The sequence below is a fragment of the Halichoeres trimaculatus genome, unplaced genomic scaffold (assembly GCF_033239565.1).
Source record: "Halichoeres trimaculatus isolate MK-OKI-2021-1 unplaced genomic scaffold, fHalTri1.1 fHalTri1_scaffold_15, whole genome shotgun sequence".
Classification (NCBI taxonomy): domain Eukaryota; kingdom Metazoa; phylum Chordata; class Actinopteri; order Labriformes; family Labridae; genus Halichoeres; species Halichoeres trimaculatus.
Window position 1 is genome coordinate 1989518 of NW_027437193.1, and position 14356 is coordinate 2003873.

A 14356-nucleotide genomic window follows, 5' to 3' on the forward strand; every position below is an offset into this window, starting at 1 on the left:
TTAACATCTCCTAATAGATCAAAAATAATGAAGGACACATAATGCTAGCTTGATGCTAACATATATATAAAGTTGCATTGATATGCTGGCGGTTAGCGTACATCAATTAAACTTTGGTTTTTACAACAGAATTTCCACTTTTTCACAGAAACCTCAAAGTTAAACAATACTTTAAACTCCAAATGCCAAAAATACTAACAGAATAACTATAGCTCAAAGCGTTGGTACAACCACTTTGAGCCACTAGATGGCCTACTTCAGTCAATAACACGACAAAACAAGACAATGATGTCATGTGACAAGTGATTTTGACCTATTTTTATGAATTAACGTCCAGAAAAAATCCAGATCTAGTTACCAATTTCAAATGTATTTACTGATAACCTCCATAAAATGTTGTTTATTTTTATTTCTTTTTTGTTTTTACTTCATATGCTGAGTTCATCTCTTCACAGTGGACTGTGAGTGGAGGTTTGTTTGATGAATGGGGATGGATCAGTCTTTCTGATGCATTCAGGGAAGTCAGGAAATCTAAACACTGACCGTCTGTAGAGACTCAGCATCAGGCAGAGAAGTGTCTCAGAGTAAATGTTCAATCCATCAACTACTTCATGCATCCATCCATCATCCATCCATCCATCCATCCATCCATTGGTTCATCTATTCATCCATCCATCAACTACTTCATGCATCCATCCATCTTCCATCCATCATCCATCCATCCATCCATCCATCCATCCATCCATCCATCCATCCATCATCCATCCATCCATCCATCCATCCATCATCCATCCATCCATCATCCATCCATCCATCCATCCATCCATCCATCCATCCATCCATCCATCCATCCATCCATCCATCCATCCATCCATCCATCCATTAATCCATCCATCAACTACTTCATCCATCCATCATCCATCCATCATCCATCCATCCATCATCCATCCATCCATCCATCCATCATCACTTCATCCATCCATCCATCCTTTCCATCATCCATCCATCCACTCATCCATCTAGCTCACAATCCATCCATCTATCCTTCCACTCATCCATCCATCCATCCTTTAATCCATCCATTAGTTCATGCATCCATCCATCCATCCATCCATCCATCCATCCATCCATCCATCCATCCATCAACTACTTCATCCATCCATCCATCCATCCATCCATCCATCCATCCATCCATCCATCCATCCATTCATCCATCCATCAACTACTTCATCCATCCATCATCCATCCATCCATCCATCCATCCATCCATCCATCCATCCATCTATCCATCCATCCATCCATCCATCCATTCATCCATCCATTGTTTAATTGATTTGTACATACATCCATCAATCCATCAAGTAAATGTTTTGATCTAGAACAGACTTTTGAGAAACCTCCGATGTTTTCTGTTCCTCCTGCTTTTGCTCTCCATACAAACTGTTTTCTTGCAGACACCAAGGTCTACTAGTTGTTAACCAGAACACTTCACACTAAAACCTGGACTCTGGATACGCAGCATGCAGGGACTAGAGCTTTTGTACATGGGGCGCTTGTCTAAACCACTCAACCTCAAGGTTTCACGTTTTAAAGGACAAGGTCCGATTGCAAAGCAAGTCACTTTTCCTGTCAGAAACTGTTCAATGTTGCAAATCTCAAACCCTGGCCTTCAGTGGACTTCCCTTTGTTCATTTGTGGAGTCCAAACACTCGACTTGAAGCTTCACAGAATCAAACCATGGGTGACATCTTTGTTTACTCGTCATCATTTGGTTCCAGCCCAATCAGGCAGTCTGTTCATGTCCTGTTTGACACCAGCAGATTTAAACCCTCAATACTGCGTCACTGATGAACCTCTCTTCACTCCTCCCCCACCAGCTCCTCCTGAGCCCTTCCCCTGGTGACGATCGATTCAGCCGAGCTACGGCTCAAAGAGCATGCCCACTGAAGCCCTTTGTATTGATTGGAGCCCCCCTGATACGCTCCGGAGTCAATTCAGTGTTGACCTATAAGAAACCAGGCGTCCAAGCAGTAATCATGGATCAGAGAAATATTTATTGCCTGGTAATAGCATGTTTGGAGGCCAGCAGAGAAAAACTCTGCTGTACTGCAGCTCGATATCGTGGCCTCCTGTAGATACTCGCTGATAGTGTCTGTAGGAGCCCTCAGAGGAGCGTCTTCTTGATTTTCTCTTAGAAACAGCTCCTGTGTCAGTCTTAAAGACATTCATTCAAGTCTCCCAGGTAGAAAATCCCCTTACTGAGTTGTCCCTATGCTTCCCGTTTCCTGGTGGGTAAAACCAAGAGGCAATTTTCCGTCCTTTCCTGACTTGGGAGTGTGTTTCCGCCACAATCCTCTCCTCAATTGTCAAATGTTTAACTGTTCAGTCCCCCCCCCCCCCCCCCCCCCCCCCCCCGCCCCCCCCCCACTGTCTGGGTGTTGATGTTTTGGTTGTTTCAAGACGTTTCTGTATCGAGAGTAAACGTAGTTACATCGGCCAATCACAGCGTGCTCGGTGTGCAAGTGGCTTTGCGTGTTAATGATAGCGAGTGGAAGAAGCTAATCAGACTAGCGACATTAGCAGACGTAGCACAAGGAAGAAAAACAACCAAAGTGAACCAAAATGCCAAACAGATAAAGCATTTTCCTAAATGATGGTGAAGTATGGCTCAACTTTCTGGATCTTGAAGAGCAGCACGGGATGAAGAGCGACGTGAGTTAGTTTTCTGCTAACCAGGTATGTGTCAAATACTTGTGGTTAGCTTGAACTAACATGCTAAGTCAGGTGCACGGCTCTTGAGTCTCTCCCACATATAAACATCAAGTAACAGATGAACAGGTGGACTACATGTGTTTACTTAGTCATGGTTGGAGGATGTGGGTGTGTGCTGCAGCTGGCACTGACCCAAAGAGGAGGAGCCCAGTTTGAATGTTGTGTTTACGAACAAGTAACAAAAATTCTTGCAGACCCTACTTCACCCTTCAGTTTAAGGTCCTTTAATTATTTGCCCCTTCCTGTCAGGAGAACAGCTCAATCTTTGTAAAACCAGACCCTGGACTGTACTCCTCTGCTCTAACCAACACTTCATCAAGCTGTTAATATTCCTCCAAACCAGCCCGACATACTGCAAGTATAAAGTACAAGTACAAGTATTCTTCAGCGTATCAAGAATTATGCATTTTATGTGTAATGACCTGGCGTGGGACGATGGAATGTTTGCCTTGTTTGTTTTGGTGTTTTTCCACCTCTGCATCCATCTGCATTGGTCTGCTCCTTCCCTGTTCAGACCAAGGTTATAATAGTTAACTAAAATGAAACTAATCATTAAAGCTCATATGATATTGTTTTATATATTTTATGTTTATATTATTTTTATGTAATTTATGTTTATATTTTTTGATAAAATTTATGTTTACATAATTTTTATATAATTTATGTTTATATTATTTTTATGTAATTTATGTAATTTATGTTTATATTATTTTTATGTAATGTATGTTTATATCATTTCTATGTAATTTATGTTTATATTATTTTTATGTAATTTATGTTTATATTACTTTTATGTAATGTATGTTTATATTATTTTTATATAATTTATGTTTATATTATTTTTATGTAATTTATATAATTTATGTTTATATTATTTTTATGTAATGTATGTTTACATTATTTTTATTTAGTTTATTTTTATATTTTTTATATTAAGTTTATATTATTTTCTTGTGTTTAAGCTAGCAGCCAACAGTTCAGTATCAGCATTGACTGAGCAGTGAGCACTATGTTGGACTGGAAAATAAACAGTATTACAAAATATTTACTTTGACCTTTTTGAATCCTGCACCTGGTTAATAAGGAATGAAAAACTAAAATTAAACTAAAACTAAGCCTTGTTTCAAAAATTAAAAATCAATAAAAACTAGAATGCCCGCTCTAAAACTAACTAAAACTAAACTGTGATGGAAAAACCAATGTCAGAACTAACTTAAACTTAACTACAATGACAAATCCAAAACTGTTATAACCTTGGTTCAGACAACATTCAAAACTTATTTTTGGAGCTTTGATGGCTTTATTTGGAGAGGATAGGAGAGTGGACAGAGCAGGAAACCGCAAGAAAGGGTGGGGAGCAAGGAAAGGGTTTCAGGCTGGATGAAAACCCAGGCTACGACTTAACCGGTCATGTTGTAAACAACTGACACGCTAAAAACTTTGGATGCAAAGTGAAAGAAGAGGATTTTAATTGGCTGAGGCAGTCACCCCATGGACAAATCTGATTTATTTTCATGGTCAAATGCTAAAAACAACATTGAATCTGTAAAATCATTCACACGACTTTCACGCTACTTGAAACAACTTCAATTGGCAACAGCTTTGTCTCCTGTGTCAACAAGAAGCACAGGTTGAATATCCCCCATGCTAACAGGCTAACTGCTGTATTACTGCCCTCTACTGGTCTGGAGCTGTAATGCAGCTACTTTTGTTTCTTCTCTATATTTTCCTGGTCTGATTTACATATTTTCTAGATCTAGCTCCTAGATCTAAAAGTGGAAAAGCACCTGGAGTTTCAACAAGATGTCTTGAAGATAAATAAATCTTAGAAATATCTGAAATCAGCCATGAGTTTCACTGATAGGAAAGCTCTGTGCGCGCTCGTTGTGTTTCGTGATCACTCTTCAGTCAGGGCGATAATTGTTGCAGACTGCAGCTCATGGATCTGTGGACGTCTGTCTTTTGTTAGCAGCAGAACACACACTCTGTTTCCCGCCTCTTTGTTCATTCCCAGAACACAATGCAGGCCCAACACACACACACACACACACACATCACACACAGACATCTTGAAAATTCTGTCGTCAGAGTCTGTGCTGAAGCCGTGGTGTTGACGTCAGACCTGCAGATTTTCTGTGTCTTTAACGATTTGGGTTTGATTTCAAAGGCTACGTTCTGTTTTCTTTCCCTTTAAACGCCGTGCCGATGAGATTTATCCGTCACTGAAAATGTCAAGCTGAAAGTGCATCTCTTTAAAACACTAACACCAGACGGACACAGCCATCAAACAACCACGCTTAGAGCCACTACATTTCCCCGTCCCTTCTGAGTCACTGAGCTGAATAATTGTCGGGGTGTCAGCCTCGTTTACATCCTGAGAGTATTCTTGAGAGCAGAAAACAACAAGCTACGTGGGCGAGGATCTGGAGAAGTGTGTGAATAATAATGAGGAAGTGATACAGAGGGAGGAGGAGGAGACCGGATCACTGAGACGCAGATCGGAAACTGCAGGTCCCTGTAAAGGTTCTAGATTACAAATGGTCGACCAGGTCTGTATTTGGAGTGGATCATTACTTTGTATGGCTCTTTTTTTGGTCGTGGACACCAAACTGGTTTTGTCTTCAGTGATATTTTTACTACTTTTTCTCCTGTGTTTGTCTGGAGATCCTACATGTAACCATGGCTGCATTGTTTACATGTGAAATCTGCTGTTAGCAGCCTGTAGTATGTCAGTGCTAACTGGTGCAAGGCCGGATGTTTACCACAAACTAAGGAGAAGGAGGTGAGGACGACGTGCTGGTTCTCAGGTGTGAGCTAAGAAGTGACGACATGGACCTGTCCTTCCATCCATCGTTATTGGGAACGTAAGATCTATCTCCAATAAGATGGACGAGCTAGCTGTGCTAACCCAGCAACACTGGCAGCGCCTATAACCTGAGCTTCCTCACCAATGTTTGCCATTTTTAGAGTTATGAAAGTTTCCCTTTTTCATTTCTCCACCCTTAGTAGTGACATTTTTTACAGATTAATTTAATCTGAATTCTTTATTTTGATAGACCTTTTCAACTAAAAAATGGTGGAAAAAAAGTTTTGTAGCATCAGCAGAATTTTTACACCTGGAAAGAACAAACATGGTTAGTTTTCTCTACATACAGACTTCTGTCGGTGATGATTACTGAAAGTTGAGGGCGCAGTGAGGAAAAAACGGCCCTGGCTGAAAACACGGTGTGTGTAATCTTTGTCTTTTATTTCTCCATGAAACAGAGCGTGAGACTTTAGACTGAAGCTGAGGAAACGGAGGATCTGAGCCCCACTGATAGCTGAAAGAAATAACAGAAGGTGGATTTCTTCTGAATCTACTTAAGAAAATCTCCGTCGTGTAAGCTATTTATTTTCACTGCCCCCTGATGGGAGAATTAACTCTTTACGCTGGTGTTAAAAGTCTCTGAATCATCATTGTTCAGGTTCTCGATCATTCTGTGGATGAAAGAAGAAGCAACATTTTCTTTCTTCAACACATGGAGAGCACCCTTTCATCTGTTTCCAGTGAGTCTCAGTTTCACTGTAAATCAAAAGTTATACATTGGTGGTGCCATAAGGGTAAAAGTGAAGTCAATGAAATTTTCTCTTTTTTGGTTCATCACACCTTCCAAAGGACTAATAATTCAACATGTGAATTATTGGTAGTCTCAGTTTTACCGTAAATACTAAATTACATAGTGATGATGTGAAACGGGAAGAAAATATTAGGACTTGAATCCTATTTTTTGCTTATTTCATCCTCAGAAAGACACTTTTTAAGCTTTATTCTTCTGATGGGTCTCAGTTTCACTGTATTTCATAAACTAAAATGTCTTAGTGTCCTTATCCCAAAAGTGATGTGGAGTTTACCCCCTCTGCTTGTTTCTGAAGAGCTTACAATGTAATCTTTTGGTTCATTATATGTTCCCTGTTGAACTTTACTTTGCAGTAAATCTCAGTTTCACTGTAAAAAGTTAGTAACCCATTGATGGTGCGTTACAAGTAAAATCGGTGCAAAATTTACTGCCCAGAAATCCCTGCACAGTTAAATAAATGTCAATTTTTGGTTCAGTACAACCTCCAAAGAAGTGATAATCCACCTTTTTTTCTCAGGGTCCCAGTTTCACCGTAAGTAATAAGTTATGTAGTGATGATGCACTCTGTGCAACAATTAGGTGAAAGTCATTCCTCTCGTAACATCGTAAACAAAAGCAATGTCATCTCCTGGTTTGATACATTTTCCAGATCCCTGCTGAACCTTCTTTTGCTTTTGGGTCTCAGTTTTACTGTAAATAGTGGGCTATACAATGAAAGTCGCTCCGAGCAAACGTGGTGTTAAATTTGCCCCTTAAAACATGTCTGAAAAGCAAACATTTTTATCTCTCTGTCACTGCACCCTCAGAAGAGTACTATTTTACCCCTTTTTCGGTCTCAGTCTCACCTTTATTGTAATTTTTAAATTAAAAAAGTTTTTGTGCTCATCCAAAAGTGATGTGGAATTTACCGCTCTATATATTTCTGAAAAAGTTAATACTGACATCTCTTGGTTCATCACATCCATCAGAAAAGTCTTTGTTTGACTGTTTTTACATGAGTCTCAGATTCACTGTAATAACTAAGTCACACAGTGATGGTGTGCTTTGGGTAGAACAAATTCCCCCCTTTTAAAACAATGTGAAAATAAACTATGTCAACCCTCAGTGTGTAGCATACCCTGCAAAAGCAGCCCTTCATATGTTGAGTCTCAGTTTCACTGTAAGCGCTTCACTCATCATCATCATTATTTTACCATATTACAAAGGTTTATTTTTGGATTTTGCTTTGAGAATAACAGTTTGAGCTCCGTGTGGTAGAAATCAAAATGTGAAGAGACAGATAATCTGAAGCACTGAGTCAGTGACGCTGATTGCAGCAGTAAAAGTCCATAAATAAGTCATGTCCTTCATATCTGTGGAGGGTCAGTAAAACTATGATTCCTCTCTTCTTTGATCCCAGCTTTGAAGCTCTGTCACGAGGTATTTCTTCACTTCGAGCAGCGACTAACAAGAGCAGACGCTGCACTCAGGCGTCGTTTAACTACAGGAGTCGGAGAGCCGAAGTTTCTCCGACATCAGCGTTAGGTTTCATCACATCCTGCCATACAAGTTTCATCAAATACATCAGAGTTAATCTCTTTTAAAGACAGTTGATGAAACTCTCAGACACACGGTAACACCAGGTCTCTGTGAAGTCAGAACTGTCCACGCAATCGTCTGGGTTTTAACGCTGTAAGTGGGTTATTCTCCAGACTGAGTCATCAAAGCTGAGACACGAGCGCCTTCATTAAAAACACTTTAAAACCAAAGATAAAAGGAAGAAGAAGATTGTTGCTGAAACCTTTTTCTTTAAGTCTTGAACACTGTGAGAGTTAACTCTATGTTGGAGCTGTTTTAACCTGAAGAGGACCATGGACTGGTTCTTCAGGGTTCCTTAGAAGAGCGGTGAACTGCTGATGCACCACTTCTGCAATCAGTGAAGACGCATTCAGTATAAATGCCAGATGATCAGCCCAGGACTACCATGACTCTACAGTTATAGCGCCAACTACAGGCCTGGCATGCTTACTACAGCATTTTCAGTTCCTCAGCATTTTTTAGCAGTATTTTTTTGTGTTTTCAGTTTAATGTTGTGCATTTTAACAAGGGGCTAAGAAAAAAGTGAGGGCACCCAAAACTGAAAAATTATGAATATTTCAAAATTCTTCAAAAAGGCCCTTCGACAATTCAAAGGTGCTGTTCATTTCCAGAAAGAGATCTTTGCTCCAGAGAAATGAAGTCAAAGAAAGTCTAGGTGATCTCAGATGGGAGAGTTTCCTTTAGCATCCAGAGACACTCACACACTGAGACTGGAGACTCTGACATCACCAAGTTTTAGTGACACTGTTGGATTCTAGAATCCTAGAAACAAGCTATCATTTTAGTAACATTCTAGAATTCTGAAACAGTTCCACAATTCTGGTGTCACTCAAGAATGATATTGCCATTCCAAATTCTGGCGACATTCTAGATTCTTGCAGACATTTAAAAAAAGAAATTCTAGAATCCTGGGGTCATTGTAGAATAGTGATTCTATTCTGGAACTAGAGCAACATTCTAGAACTCTGGTAATATTTGAGAATCCTGAAAATGATTTCGAATTCTGAAATGGTTCCAGAACTCTGATGTCATTGAGAGTAATGTTGACATTCTAGAATTCTGGTGATGTTTAAAAATCAGGAAGAGGTCTGGCAGTGCCAGAGCCAAACCAGAACCAGAATCAGAAGACCAGCCTCTGAGAGTCCACAGCTCCAAAGAGGTGGTAGTGTCACCATCTCAGCTTCGGTTACTGTGAAGAGAAGACTTAGAGCTGCAGCTTTGAAGGTCAGACTGCAGAAAGAAAGACCTCCATCACTGAGACAGAGGTAGAAGAAGAACCAAAGGCTGGACCATCAGACCCCACCAATGGACGCCTGAAGACAGGAAGATGGAGCTAGGCCAGTTTGAAGTCTTTGCTTCATCAATGTATGACATCATAGAAACGAGGAGGAGGGACCATGATGGTCCGGGCCTATTCAGCTGGATCCATCCTACAGCTCGATAATGAGGCCAAACATGAGTCCAAGCTCTGCCAGAACCACTTTAAGATGAAAGAAGAAGAGAGTCAGAAACAGTATCTGTTTGCACACCTGTGGGGCTGGTTGGGGATGAAGTAAACTGAAGAGAAAAAAGCAACTGAACCTTCACTTTCTGGAAAATATTTCATTTTCACAAGCTTTACTTGTCGATTTTTCCTGTGCTTTCATTTCTGAGCACATAAAGAGAAACATTAAACTGCATCATTTTGTTCAAACCTTCACCATACCATAGTGTATCCTGTAATAGGTCGCCCTCTAGTGGACGTTTGAAGTAACACCCCACTGTGGGCAGAAAAACTGAACTCAGATGTTTAATCATTGACTCTGTTCTAGTCAGACGTAGTGTGTTGTTGATTCCTCAACAGAATTTGCAGGTCTTGTTTATTCTCAAATGACTTTTAAAGATTAATTCCAATCTACTGTTTTATAAATCTAGGTCTTTTTTTGTCTAATTCGAAGGTTCCCAAACATTTCAGCTCTTGATTCCAAGAGACCAGGAAGACCTGAGGGCTGTGCAGAGCTTTCAGTGTTTCTCCATTAGCTTGGCTCATTTATCAAAACAGAAATTACTTTCTCAAAAATAACACAGACAAACCTCCAAACGACTTGGCAACTGTTCACAACATAAATAAATTTCTAAAGAATTTCTGAAAATGTCTTGGTCCATCTTTGCAAATGACAAAGTACAGTTAGCTTACAGTTAGCTTACAGTTAGCCTACAGTTAGCTTCTAAGTGAATAGATCTCGTTGAACTAAACGGATTGTTGATTCTCAGTCTAATGATCAGTCTCTCCAGAACATGTCATCATCATCATCATCATCATCATCATCTGCAAAGTTAGGCAGGAGCATAGAACCATGACTACCAGATGTACCCTGATGTGTGAAAGTTCCTTAATGTGTGTGAATAATAAAGGTTACAGTATGAGTGCAATGTGTGATGTCAATTTATTGTTTATTATTATTATCTATTTTTATTCTATTTATTTTGATTGCTTCTTCTGCCTTTTCTATTCATTTTAATTTGTTTTATGTCTTTTAAATTGTTCCTTGTCTTTGAAAATTCATTTTACTTTTGTTTTATGTCTATTCGTTTATCTCGTATTTTATTCTTTTATTCTCCTGTACAGAATCTTGTTTCAACTAGGGTTGTTTTTCTTTTTAAAGTGCTTAACAAATAAAGTTGGATTGGATTGTTCAAACCTTGGAGGCTACTCTTACCATGAAATCATTTATTTATTTATTTAAGTAATTAATTTATTTTCAGTTTTGTTCATAACTGTATTCTGTTAGCTAGCCAAAAAAATCAGATGAAATAAAAAAATTAAAAATATTACAGTTTTTTTCAGTTGCTTTGGTACATTTCTCAAATCATCCTCATAACAGGAAGTGCATTTCTCAAAACAGTTCACACATAAAGCAAAACATCATGGATTTCCAGCAAAAGCTGGTCTCTTTCTAAAAATCCAGTGCCTCAGAATGACGAGTCATGGTGTCAGTGTGTATGGATAGGAGAGTCAAAGTGCTGAGTCATGTTGTCAGTATAACAGTGAACTCTGGAAGGACGGTCTGATGTAAGATATGTCTAAATTCTTACAATTACAGTTTTAGTTTAGTATTTTAATGTCTGATACTTTTCATTTTTACTTTCAGCTTATAAATTTGGATATAGTTTTTTTTTTTTTTTTAAATCTTTTTACATTTAATCTATTTTGGCTTAATTTTAGTCATTTAACATACTTTTATACGCTTTAAATATGTTTTTAGTGTCTTACTTAGATTTCTCTTATTTTTATTCTTCATTCTTTACTTTCTTAGACGTCTCTTAGTTTTATTGCTTTGCCTTTTCTCTTATCTGTTGTTATAAATTTTATCATTTTAATTGAGATTCTGGGGTGTGCACTAGTCCCCAAATCCTCTTCACATCCTAACAACCATTCATTACAGTTACAGTGTCAGACTACTTAGTGGTATGATTATCATTTATGTATATGTGTGTATATATATATGTACACAAATACTATTTATCAATCGTTTGTCTTAATGTAAAACACTTTGAGCTGCAATTTGATTTTGTATTAAATGTGCTATATAAATAAACTTTGATTGATTGATTGATAAAGTTTTGTTGACACTTATTGTAAAGTGTAAGTTATATCTTAGTGTCTGTGGGAGATTGATGAAAAGAAACTGGACTAAATTCACATTTTCTCTTTCACAGTTTGTGCTGAAATGTGTTGACTGACCCCATCTTTGATACAAGAAGGAGAAGAAGGCGCTGCATGGCTCAAAGAAAAAAAAAAAGTAGAAATGTGAACATAGATCAGTCTCTTTAGGGAAACTGTTCATGCAGGTCAGTGCAGTCTTCCTACTCCTGAATGATTGACGCTTTTGGCTGCATCCTCCAACCAACCTGGGACATTGTGAGCTTGTTATTGAGAACAGGGTCCACAGGTGTGATAAATCTTTATTGCCCTTTACAGGAAGTGTGTTACCACTGTCTGCACAGAGGAAAGTACACAGATATCTGCCAGGTGATGGTTCAGGAGATGAAGAAGAGGAGAGAAGAGAGATTGAACAAGTAGTTTAAGAATTTTACTTCTGATCTGAGAAATGAACCAAAGCAACAGAGAAAAACTGTTTCCAGATATCATTTCCACAGTTCCTCAGAGATGCAGTTTTTACCTCTGAAGGCCTTACATGACCCCCCTCCCAGTCTGTGTCCCACTTTGTGAAGCTCTCTGACCTCAGGGTCCATGTAGTCTTTGAAGTGCTCCTGTAGCTTACTGAAGCCTGAAGCGTTGAAACAGGACGTAACGTCGTAAATCAAACTTCCTGTTGTTGTCCCTGTCAGGTGCAGGTTGTTGTACTCTGAGGTAGAAACTGCAGCGTCATCGTGCTGTCACACTCTCACCAGACTCCGTAGATAAACACAGTCATTTAACCTCATAACCAAAGGGCTCTTTGGGTCACAGCGGCTCTGATCGCTTTGTTTCTTCATGGTGTTGTGTAACTTAAGGGATTTTAACGGTCAGTTTGAATAGTTTTGTGGCACAAAGAAATCGACCAATCAGAGCAGAGGTGGACCAGCATCTCCTGCGCCCCGTGAGGTGAAATGAGTGTTTTTTCTGAAGGGGTTCGGCAGCTTCAAAGATCCTTTTGTGAAGCACTTTTCAAAGAGACTCTCCCCTCTCACACTGGGCCATGAACAGGATTTGATTATGTTTCACCCTGTCGGACACGCCCGAGTCCGAACCTGAGTCCAGACCCACACTGTGGCTGAGCCTGGGTGAGGCCTGAACATCAGAGGGACCCAGCTGGAGGACTGGACCCCTCTCTGTTAAACAGCACTTCACCTGGTTATCACTGATCAGTAATCAGATGTGTTCTCTTCTGATCTGGGTCTGACCTTGATGTCCTGTTGGTCTGAGCGTCTGATCCGGTCCTGGTTGGGTTTGAAGCTGTACTCTGGTAAATATTAGCAGAGGCCTCTGGGTTCTGAGAGATCCACTCCTCAGACAACAGCCAGGAGCTGCTCTCCGTTCGTTTCCTGGGACCATCTGAGGCCTCCTGGAATTTCCACCCCCCCAGGCCCCTGTAGGGGTCAGGTGTAACGCTGGTGTTTTGTTTTTGACAGAAATATTGGTTTATTGACGTAGAAGAAGAAGAAAACACAGGCTGGCTATTGAGGAGAAACAAAAAAAAGTGGAAAGGAAAAGAGAAGAAATAAGAAAAATAAAATATCATCTCATAATTTTAACTTGTTTTAACTTTTATTTTTTTTTAAACTGGCGGTAATGGGCTTAAATAAGAAAGAAAAAAATTAAAGAGATATTTAAAAGTATAAAAACTTTCCAAGAAAACAAAAGAACAGCAAGAAAGAACATTTATGAAAAAAAGGAAGAGGATAAAAAATGATAAAAGGAAAATAGAAATTTAAAGTTGGAGAACTAGAATAAATGAAAAAATGAAACCAAGGTTAAAATGAAAGATAAAATAAAAATATGAAACAAAGAGGAAAAATAAAGAGAAAAAAATAAAAGAAAAAGAAAGGAAAAGAAGGGTAAAATTTTGTGAAGGTTGTAATTCTGTTTTTTTTAAAAATCTTTTTGTAAAAATTAAAAATAAGAAGGAAAACTAAAAGGAAAGGAAAGAAAAAGAAAAAACATCTGAAAAAAGGAAGACAAAAATGAAGCTGCTGTAGAAGAAATAAAAAAAAGAAAAAAATTAAAGAAATACAGTGGAAAAAAATGAAAGAAGAAAAAAGAAAGACAACAATTGGTGTAAGCATTAGTTAGTCATTTATCAAAATTTGGGCAAAAAAAAGAAAAAGATTACAAACAAAATAAGGGAAAATGAAGGGGGAAAATTGTTCACAATTTTTAAGAAAAAAAAAATGGAACTGCTGATGATGGAATTAAAAAAAGAAAAAGAAATTGGTAATAAATCTAAGGAAAGAGAAATGAGACAAGAAAAACAAAAAGAAAACCGAAATAAAAAGGTAATAAATAAGGAAGATTTTGTGTAAGAAGAATTCCAGCATTTAGAAGAAAACAGAAAAATAGAAAATACTTTATTTATCCCCGAGGGGAAATTCAGGAGTCACAGCAGCAATCAAGAAAACAAAAGTAAGAAAGTGTATAGTTTTGGCGAGAAAAAAAAAGAAAAATTAAAGGGAAAAATAAATAAATAAATAATTATAATAAAAAATAAAAAAAAATAAATTTTTTTTTAAACAAACAAAAAGAAATGAAAGTAACAAACAAGGACAGAATAAAGAAAAAAAAAAGAAAGGACAAGAAATTTAAAAGGGATTGAGGGAAAAAGAAAGAAAACAAAACAATACAGAGAGAGAAAAAAAGGGACCAAACTGTAAAACCAAAAAAGTAAAGGAAAAAAAAAGAAACACGC